The sequence below is a fragment of the Podarcis tiliguerta genome (assembly GCF_965153285.1).
Source record: "Podarcis tiliguerta genome assembly, chromosome: 4".
In the NCBI taxonomy this organism is placed as follows: domain Eukaryota; kingdom Metazoa; phylum Chordata; class Lepidosauria; order Squamata; family Lacertidae; genus Podarcis; species Podarcis tiliguerta.
Genome location: NC_139537.1, coordinates 93,610,459 through 93,621,309, shown reverse-complemented (window position 1 = coordinate 93,621,309; position 10,851 = coordinate 93,610,459). Strand labels below are relative to the sequence as shown.

At 43.9% G+C, this 10,851-nt stretch overlaps 1 long non-coding RNA gene across 1 annotated transcript; it reads right to left on the bottom strand.

The window, feature by feature from the left end:
• Positions 1 to 2,616: 2,616 nt before the first annotated feature.
• LOC310676943 lies at positions 2,617 to 10,459 on the bottom strand. The gene is made up of 3 exons (XR_014510812.1): positions 10,218 to 10,459; positions 8,963 to 9,074; positions 2,617 to 3,121 (listed from the first exon to the last, which is right to left on the bottom strand). It is a non-coding gene; the product is annotated as an uncharacterized lncRNA (long non-coding RNA).
• Between the last annotated feature and the right edge of the window lie 392 nt (positions 10,460 to 10,851).

The window sequence follows — 10,851 nt, the reverse complement described above, 5'->3', positions numbered from 1 at the left end:
TATCCTGACTACACAATCCCATGAGCCCCAGCCAGGGGTCTGACTACAAGTCCCTACAGTTGTCTGACTACAAGTCCCATGAGCCCCAGCCAGGATGCCCAATAGTTAGTGGGAAGTGTGGTCCCACAACATACATTGCGCACTATGTTGTCTACCCCTGAGGTAATTATTATTGCCATATGACAGATGACAGGCTGGGTTTGAGAGACAGGCACTTTCGAGAGTTAATCTCAACAGCTCATGACGTAGCTGAGATGTGAAATGAATTTGTTTCTGAGGACTATTTCTCGGGTAGCTGAGGTCCCAGCCCTCCATGGAAATAGCAACGGAAGGGTATTATGTAAGCACCCACCCATGAAATTCCAGGCACAGTTCCCATGGTGGATTCTTGTAAAAACATGTTGTGGGAATAGTTCTGCTGAAGGAATTGCATAGCAACGAGCTGGAATCAGAATCTCCACAGGGCTCTGCGATCGCTGGCACACCGTTCCCTCCCTGGCACAAGGCCTCAGGAATCCCTCGTGGGAATTGTGGCAGAAATCACTCCGTGGTGGATAAACATGCTGTGGATAATTCTTCAGGAAAAGTTAATAGAGCAATAGTCAGTAGTTAAAAACGCAACAGTGCATAATCTAGAGAACCAAGTTATCCTGACTGAAATAATCCAACACAGAGGGAGGCTTGCGACTGAGTCCTGACTTACACAGTTTCTCCATGATATTGCATTTATCAGGTCTATTTCTTGAGCCAGGGACGCAGGTGGCGCTGTGGGTTAAATCACAGACCCTAGGACTTGCTGATCAGAAGGTCAGTGGTTCGAATCCCCGTGACGGGGTGAGCTCCCATTGCTCGGTCCCTGCTCCTGCCAACCTAGCAGTTCAAAAGCACATTAAAGTGCAAGTAGATAAATAGGTACGGCTCCGGGGGGGAAGGTAAACGGCGTTTCCGTGCGCTGCTCTGGTTCTCCAGAAGCGGCTCAGTCATGCTGGCCACATGACCCGGAAGCTGTACGCTGGCTCCCTCGGCCAGTAAAGTGAGATGAGCGCCGCAACCCCAGAGTCGGCCACGACTGGACCTAATGGTCAGGGTTCCCTTCACCTTTACTTTATTTCTTGAGCCCAGTGGCTCAAGATGACTGGTGGCTTAAGGTGTGAACCAACTCCACTAAAAAGCAGCATAGCTGAGGTGATGTGGTGATATATTATTATTATTATTTGAAATATACTCAGAGTCGCAAAGTGATTTCATGCTCTTTATTCAGCTCATAGTGGTGAGGAGGAATGAATGAATGTCCCCTCAAAGTATCTGCTTTATATACATTATTTACACAATGGGCTGCACATGATTGGCTAATTCTGGGATTCTACTGTAAGCCAATCGGGTTGTGGATTCACTTATATCTGGAGCATGATTGGGTGGTTCCTGCCAACCAATCATACTGCTGCATTGTTCTAGGACCAATCAGACTGCTGCATTCTGAATCCTATTATTCTAGGACCAATCAGGCTGCTGCCTTCTGGATCCTATTGTTCTAGGACCAATCAGACTGCTGCAGTTTGGATCCTATTCAACTCAGTACATAACATTATTATTATTATTATTATTATTATTATTATTATTATTATTATTATTACTACTACTACTACTACTACCTGTCCTTCACCAGCAGGTCCCAGGGCAAGTTACAGCAATTTGAAATTCAGACTTAAAAACAGTTTAATAACTTACAATAAAAAGCTGTATAGTGAAGAAGGCAAATGTGCCTCTGTGGGGAGGGACTTACACAACTTAGAATCACAGAGTTGGAAGGGACCCTGAGGATCATCTAGTCCAACTCAGGGGCTGCCGGAGAATGGTGCTCTCCGGAGGCACCGCTTCAAACATCTGATGGAGGTGGAACAACCTTTGTTGATCTTAACACCTGGAAATGTCAGTAGGGAAGGAGGCAATCTTTCAGAAATTTGGATCCTAAATCATTTAGGGCTTTATACACTATGAATTCCACTATGAAAGTTCTGCCTGCCCAGTTATATCTGGGATGGCCTGTTCATGTATGCACGTTATCATGTTATATTACAGTTTGCTTCTAATGAAGATCATGCATGTTTAAACACTGGTGTAAACATTGTGGTTAGTGATAATCCAGCGAATTCACACAAATGAACTCAAACTGATATATTATGAACACATACCCCATGCATAGTCTCTAAATGGAGTCAGTCAGTCATCATTCATTCATTCATTCAACTGCCCTTCATCTGTAGACAGTCTACAGTCTAGGAGTTTACAGTCTACAGTCTACAGTTTACAGTCTAGGAGAAAGACCACAGGCGTACAATGTCTGTTAGGGTTGGCTGTTCAATGCATGCATTATCTGTGGGGCTTGCAGACTGCCTAGAGACTATTAATACAGAGCCTGCACATATTAACTGTGTACATGTGTGGAACATCTCTGAATAATCTGCATTTGCAGATACTCATTGCTGATTATACATGTCTGAGTCACATGCAGCATCTCTTGATGTTATTCAGTTTGTGCACAGTCTACCTTCCTGCACATTCCCAAGGGAGGTTGGAAGTGTTCCTGTGGGAAGGAAGGAAGGAAGGAAGGAAGGAAGGAAGGAAGGAAGGGTATTATATGAACTTTGTTAACACAATTCAGCCCCTTAAACTATCTGAGGCATTACCTGGTAACGATTTTAACTGGAGGAATCAATTCAAGGCTGGCTGTACAAATTGCCCTGCAGATTTGCTGTTCATTGCAGCTGATTGGTGGGAGTTTTCTTCTGGTCTTCTGGCTGATGCTCAAAATGTGAGCAAGGCACATGGAGTCTATAAAGCAAGCTTTCTGTGGCTGACGGATGTTGAAAACGTGATGGAATGGATGGGTGGGGGGAATCCCGGCAGGAGGTACCTTTTTAAAAAAGAACCCTCCTAAAGTTACCTGCTTGTACAGATCAAATGTAGCCTTTAGCTAATTCTGCAGAAAAGTAGCACTCATTTGTTCTGGCTCCCTGACTGCAGTGGTGCCCTCTCTGAGTCAGAACTTGTTTCCCAGCGGTATAGAAGAATTCTCTACGCAGTAAGCACCTGAGATCTGAAAGTGCTGGAGGTGGAAATTCTGCAACAGCAATAAAAGAAAAGCCCAGCAGTTAACGCTCCCACTCATCACGGAACGCAAACCAATGCAGCAATCAGAATTCCCACGAGCAAAGTGAGATGAACATCTGCTCCCCTTGCTTTACAGCCTTCGTTTTTAAATATAAAATCTCTCTCTTGAGACGGCTTGCAGCATTGCAGAGCTCAATAAATTACATTCCTCTGCGACATTCACGCCAGTAGACAATGGGCAGCAGAGGCACACCCCATCACTTCCACTTGTTGTCACTCTGGGGAGTGTGTACACACACACACACACACAGAGAGAGAGAGAGAGAGAGAGAGAGAGAGAGAGCTAAAAATTAGCATCTACTATCTTATGTAAATACATACATACATGCCTATCAATAAATCACATTTGTATCCTGCTGGTTTTCTACTGTGGCTTCCAACAGTTCTGTGAGATAGCAACTGGCTCAGTGTCTGCTGGTTTATTTAGTGGTTGACTGTAATAATAATATTATTATTATTATTAATTTTCATACTAACCTTCTTCTGAAGATCATAGGATGGTTTACAATTTAAAAAACACCAAAATTCAGGACATGGTAACAAACAAAAGCTATACTATTTAGGTGCCAGGCAAAAACATTCCTCTTCTCCCAGCTAAAGGCTTGGGAGAAGAAGAATACTTTTGCCTGGCACCTAAATATAAGTAATGAAGACACCACCAACATGATTATAAATGACTTGGATGAAAAGTGGATGCTCATAAAATTTGCAGATGATGCAAAAACAGGTGGGATAGCTAATACATTAGAAGACTGAAGCAGGACCCATCTTATCTTGACAGAATCAAGACCTGGGCCAGAACTAATGAATTTCCACCAGAGCCTGTTTTCGCATGCAGGGGAAGTCCCTAACTCACCAAGGGTTTGACACCCATTTGCTACCCTCACTTTTAGCCAGCCAGTTGAAGCCATTTCCTGGGCTGTGGCCACTGTCACATGCTGACAGCTTCTAGGAGCCACAGGTGAGAGCTGGGTGCAGGTGGGGACCAAAGGTGGACAAACCACCCCAGAAGGTGCACAACGTGTTGCCCCCTCCCCTAACACCTCATATACCCTAAGTATTGAACCAATGCATTCAAATTAGAATAAAAGGGCTTTAGATTAAACATTCAGGAGAACTTCATGATGGTGCAAGCTGTTCAACAGTGGAATAGACTGTCTCTGAAGCTGGTGGACTCTCCATCATGAGACATTTTTAAGTAAAGGCTGGATGACCAGTTATCAGGGTTGCAGTGGTGGATTTCCAGCACTGGGCTAGATGAACTTTGAGGTCCTCTCCAGCTCTATGATTCTATGTCTTTCTCCAGTTCCTGTCCATCACACTATAATGTTTTGCAATGCTTATGCATGTTATCTCAGTAACTCCTAAAACAATGCTATAAGGTAGCTTGGTGTTCCTTCCCCAGAAGAAGAAGAAGAAGAAGAAGAAGAAGAAGAAGAAGAAGAAGAAGAAGAAGAAGAAGAAGGAGAAGAAGAAGAAGAAGAAGAAGAAAAAGAAGAAGAAGAAGAAGAAGAAGAAGAAGAAGAAGAAGAAGAAGTCACACTCTTTTTCAAGCTCCCAAAATAGAACTGGAGAGGTATTCATTAATGGAAGAACTCATAAATCCTTTTTTAAAGAAAGGCATAAATGCTTGTTGTGGTTGGCGATCATAAACCTAGGTTTTCTGAGGAAACTCTTCAAGATGTGTGTGGTTCCCTCCCCAATGAAATATGACAAAATGTCCCCAAAATATTTTGGCTGACAACCACTATGACTAGTTCAGGTTCAAAAAAGAAATGAGGATATGGTCTGTGCGGAATGAGATGAATGTTCAATAGTCTGATGCATAGTCTTTTAACAAAATAATTCCCAAACTGTGTGCCAGAGTCATGCTAGCATTCATGAGAAAAAGCAGGAAAAGATGAGAGAGTGCCTTAAATGTCATCAATTCCTTATTCCCTATAATTCACCTTATGTGGGTAAGTGAGATAAGCTTGCCACCATTTCTGTCCTGGGCAGTGTGACTGGTTCATTTACTCACTCCTGATGGAGAGGTACAAAATTATTCACAGAGGAGGCGGCCAGCTATGTCTCTGCATGAATCACTGGTCGCCTCTCCCTATTTAGATATACGCCCAGAAGTGTGATTCATGCAGAAACACAGAATGGGGTGCTCCCAAGGAGAGGTGCTTCTTATGCTTACACGCTCTAAAAATAAATATTTTGGGAGAATGATTGAAGTATGCTTCCACTTTTCATGTGGACGCAAAACTTTATTTTCAGAGAAAAATGAGCCTCAGCTACCAGATGCTTGGCAAACAGTCGTACCAACATTATCTGACAGATAAACTGAGACTGAAATCTTGAAGCCTTGTAAACATTCTTGTAGATGGTTTAAAAGCTCCTAAAATGGATTAGTGCTGTCCATCATCAAATAGATGTTTACATTTTCATACTCAGTGAAATAAATTTGGGGTCCCTCGAGTCAGAGCGAAAATTCTATATAGATTCTCAGTGAATTATTTCCCCCACATAAACCTCAAATATATCAAGTAAACACCAGTCTGAAGGCACCTATCATTCTCGGGATTGTTTCTTTTTGCTTAGTAATGAAAGCTCCCAAGGGAGAAATTATACTAACTTGGAGCTGCGTGATGACACATTCTCTTCACAGCTACATTTGTCTTGTAACTTAAGCATGTTTCTCTCTCTCTCCTGGCAAGACATTAGGGATGGAGAATCTCTTTCAACCTGAACAGCCACATTCCCACATGGGGAGCCTTACGGGGTCACATGCCCCTGGCTGGAAGAGCCAGATAAAAGCAGCCTTGTCAAGAACTGGCATACAGCACACACCCCACCAAACACACACAGTCACATGCATACAACACACCAGACCACGTCCACATTCAGATACACACATAGCAATAAGGTGTGTGTGTGGGAAAACATTTCACCTTCTTTTTTTAAGCCTGAATGCTGGATTATGTGTGATTTTAATGGAAACAATATCCCTTTCTTACCTCTTGAATCTCCACAAAGGTCTTCTACCCACACAGCAATTAGCACAATGGAACAGCCTTTCGTTGGCACCCATAGAGGGGTGCTTTCTACCTTAATCGTTGTGTGTGTGTGAATTTCAGTGGGGTTGCAGTGCATGGGGAGGGGAAGATTAATTGCTGTGGGGTTTGTGAGCAGCAAGGAAGTCCCAAAGACTATACCCAGCCTTTGAATCCATGGTCTCCTCAGCTCTGTAGTCTGTAGTGATAACATTGCAATCAGTGTTTCCATCGGTTAATGCGGAGCTAAAATGAAAATTTAGATGTACGGGATCCATCATGTATTTTCGTTTGGGTGCTAAACAAGGTCTGTTGTGTGTCATGGAACTGACGTAGCAAAAAGCATCTTCCGTGCACTTTTATCAAAGGTAAGCAATTAATAGGGGCAGAGGTAGTCAACCTGTCTGGAAGCCTTGCAGCTTTGTAACGTAATTGGCTTTCCAGAACAGTTCTTGGACACTTCTGAAATATGTACTCAAAGTGCATATAGTATCTCCTAAATCTTACTTAGAGCCCTTGGCCACTTCAAACAAGTCTGTAGCTGCTCTCTAGCTGCAAGTGGGATATCGATCTTCTTTGTAGCTCTTCTTTAAAAACGGACAAGGCACCAACTCAAGCTCTTCCTGTTGGATGACTACAGCTGAAACATAACTAGTTTATAGGTTCAAGGCATTTAGCCTTTACAGTCATCCTTGTTGTGCCTTTGCCACCACTGCTATGACAGCAGTTGCAGCAAAAAAGAAAGAAAAAAAGAAAAAGGAGCTGTGCTATATGCATATCAGGAGAGACTTTGGAGCAGGGGTCCCCAAACTAAGGCCCGTGGGCTGGATAAGGCCCAAGGGACTCATTTATCCGGCCCGCAGTGACCTCCGCTGCCGCCGCCCACTCTTACCAGCGCTGTGCTATGCAGCTGCCCACTTCCAGGTTAGAGGAGCACCGGAAATAGCTTGTGCACACGCGCAAGCATTATTTGTGCATGCACAAGCGTTATTTCCGGTGCATATCCAAGTAGGAGGAGGCCCATGCACATAAGCTACCGTATTTTTTGCTCTATAAGACTCACTTTTTCCCTCCTAAAAAGTAAGGGGAAATGTGTGTGCGTCTCATGGAGCGAATGCAGGCTGCCAATCTATCCCAGAAGCCAGAACAGCAAGAGGGATCGCTGCTTTCACTGCGTAGCAATCCCTCTTGCTGTTCTGGCTTCTGAGATTCAGAATATTTTTTTTTTCTGGTTTTCCTCCTCCAAAAACTAGGTGCGTCTTGTGGTCTGGTGCGTCTTATAGAGCGAAAAATCCGGTATTTCCGGTGCTCCTCTGACCCGGAAGTGCACCCGAAATAGCATGTGCGCACGTCTATGGGCATACGTTCCCCGCCCTCCAGCCCACCGCGTGATCAGCGCTGGAGACACCGGCCCAAGGCACAGTAAGTTTGCTGACCTTTGCTTTGGGGCTAACAGATCCAATGTTCTCCCAACACACGCCCAGAATAGGCAGAAGGAAGGTGCCAGCCCTGGAGCCGCCCTCCCTGCCATCTGTTGTTGGACAAGCATATGACTAGCAGGTCTTTGTATTTGATGGTTCCTCCAACCTTGCCCACACACATTGCTCTGTCAACAGATATAGGTATCGGGGTGGCCGGAGATGTTTCCGCAGCTAAAGCAAAACGTCCCACTGCCGCCCTCACAACTCGTCTGTCTGAAAATCTGTTCCATCTCATATGAAGTAGTTTCAAATAGTACTTACAATTTTCCTCTCTCGCTCGGTCTCTAAGAATTTCCAGCCACTTGGAGTGGCTGTGAAGGAAAGTGTCTGCTGCAGGGATTTGAAACGTGTCCTAAAATGTATCTAGAAGTGGTAGTGTGTTTCGATGTGCTGTCCTTTCTACAGCCATTGCATGGCAAAGAAAGATGGCTGCTGTCATACACCAAAGAGAGTAGCCACATTTTCCTCATATGTTGTCACTTGAAGGCTACTGGGGTCATTGTATGGGGAAAGCATAGCTGTCTCCATCAATATATGGGGACAACCATAGTTTTTCTTGTACAATTCTCGTGGGAGGAACAGCATGTCTTCATGTGCCACTACTTCCAGGGACATTCAGACACATTTTCAGCTTACACTTTATGCCTAGAATTAACAACAACAACAACAACAACAACAATAGAAGAAGAAGAAGAAGAAGAAGAAGAAGAAGAAGAAGAAGAAGAAGAAGAAGAAGAAGAAGAAATGGTATTTAAAGGGGAAGAATGAAGGCAGTCTTCAGACTACCTCCATCCAATTTGACAAGAGTTAAGGATGGACGAATTCAAAGGGTGGATGTGTCAATCTGGGCTTCTCACTTTACTTTTTTTCCAATCTCAAGTCCAGTTTGCCACATTTACATATCTGTGTTCCTCTTTTTTTAAAGTTCTCCTGAAAATTCTGCCAGCTTCTCACATGTCTCCTGGTATACATGCATCTTCATGCATGCTTTCCTATAAGACCTGCATTTCTACACACTTATTTTGGTCGGGAAAGTGCAGCACAAAATTTGCAGAACTGTGTGCATTTCAAAGCATACCTGGATTTGGGTTCACAAACTGTTTCAGGTAGCGTGAATTAGCGAGGTTTGAAGTAACATGCCTAACAGGAGTACAGTTTCTGGAAGGTACCATATTCTGATCTGCACTTTATACCAGGAGCTGCAGATTGGGCAAGTTTACTATGGAATGTGTTGCTGCACAGATTTCTCAAGCATCTATCATACCAAGTCACCTCAAAAGTTATTAAAATGACTCATTCTTCAAGGAGCTATTTGAACCTTGCTGCCTGCTGTATGATTCTATAGCGTTTCCGTTCTCATCTGAGGTAGCTGATTAGCTCATTCCTAGTCACACACAGGCAAAATAACATGGCACAGTATCAACTGAGATTATTGTCAAGGGCCACAGAGATAGAGAAGCCTCTTTCTCACAACCTGACTTGAACTATATGTTCCTTGGTGTTGTGGCAACTATATTTTCCCACAGAGGGTTTATATATATCTATATCTCAAAACAATAATGTCTGGTTCTGTGCCAGTTGGTCATTCAGGCTTTGCACCAGTTCATCTATTTTTGCTGTAAGCACCGATAATTGCATTTCAAACATTCCGCTAAGAATAACCTGACGACAATCTAATTTCCAGATGCGACTTTGATTGCGTTTTGCCTCATTGCTGCTTGGCAATGATTAAAATCCATTTCAAAAACAGTGACCTAATTGGATTCCATTGTTGTCCTCCCATCCTGCCCCCTCATTTCTAACAAAGAATCTTCGGAGTCTCCTCCTGATATGAACCAGAAACCTCGGATTTTCAAGTTTGTTGGTATTAGAACAGAGCCTGTGGGAGTTTGAAGTTAAAATGGTATGGAAAGTTCATTGCTTCACCTTGGTTAGATTGGGGAAAAGAAACAGCTGACAGGTGCCTCTTCTAAGGCAAGGTGACATTGTGGGTTTGGGCCGCCATTAAGGACTGTAGACTGGGAGACATGAATCTGAACCATTAGCATGGAGGCCATTGAGATGTTCTCCTGCCCAAGCTCCATTGAAATAAACCTGTGCAAGAACATGGTAACGTATGCATAGATCCTATTCATTTCTATGAGGCTGCAACAGAAGAGCCTCTGGTTAGAGCTGAGCCAAAGCTTATCACACAGCACATAGCTGAAGAAGAAGTAGTAATCACCACTAACTTGGATGACTTTAAAACAGGATTAGACAAATGCATGGAGGATCCATGGCTGTCAGGCTTCGGGGAAATGGCTTCCTCCCTCCCTTTGGCCATGGATAAGCAGAACAAAGCAGAAATAGTCTCTTACCAGTTAAAGAGATGTTTAATGTTCACAGCAAAAGAACAAAGACTCCATTCTTGGGGGGGGGGGGGAGGTGCTCCCAATGAAGGTTTCCACCTACTTCCCCTCAAGCCACCCCCATCACTTCCTCGTCTGGCAACCTGATTTCGCAACCATTTGGCCTTCTGTGTAGCTACCTTATCTGCTCTCCTTGACTTTGGACTGATCGGTTGGACACTTTCCAATGAAAGGGAGTCTGTTAATTCTCTCTCTCCCTGTTCATCTTCTCCTAGCTGTTCCCCACTCAGTTCTGCCCAGCTGTTGTCTTCCGAACTATGCCCCTCTGCAAACCACTGCTCCAAATCTATACTGGTCCACTGCTCCTGGGCAGCTTCAGGATCCTGGTCAGGAGCAGGGGGAGGGGGAGGCCCCCACCATTCCTGAACAGAGTAGCTCCTGATCAGCCTGGTCTCTGCTTTTGATTTCCTGTTGCTGGAAATCACAAGTGGGGAGGTTGGTGTTGTGTTCAGGTCAGTCTTCTGGGCTTCCCACAGGCATCTGGTTGAGATGAGAACAGGAAGATGGATTAAATGGGCCTTTGGTCTGGTCCAGCTGGGCTCTTCATATGTTCATATCAGAATACAATTTCCTCTGAGATTTGGTTTCTCTTTTTAAAAAAACATTTTAAACCCGCTCCTCAGCCTAAAAAGAAAAGCTCCCAGAGCAGCTTATATACAATCATTTGGAACAACGCACTCCCTGCCTGAAGGCTTACCATCTAAAATACAGTACACAAAAGGAAAAAGGGATGGGGAGAAGAAAAAGCAAAGT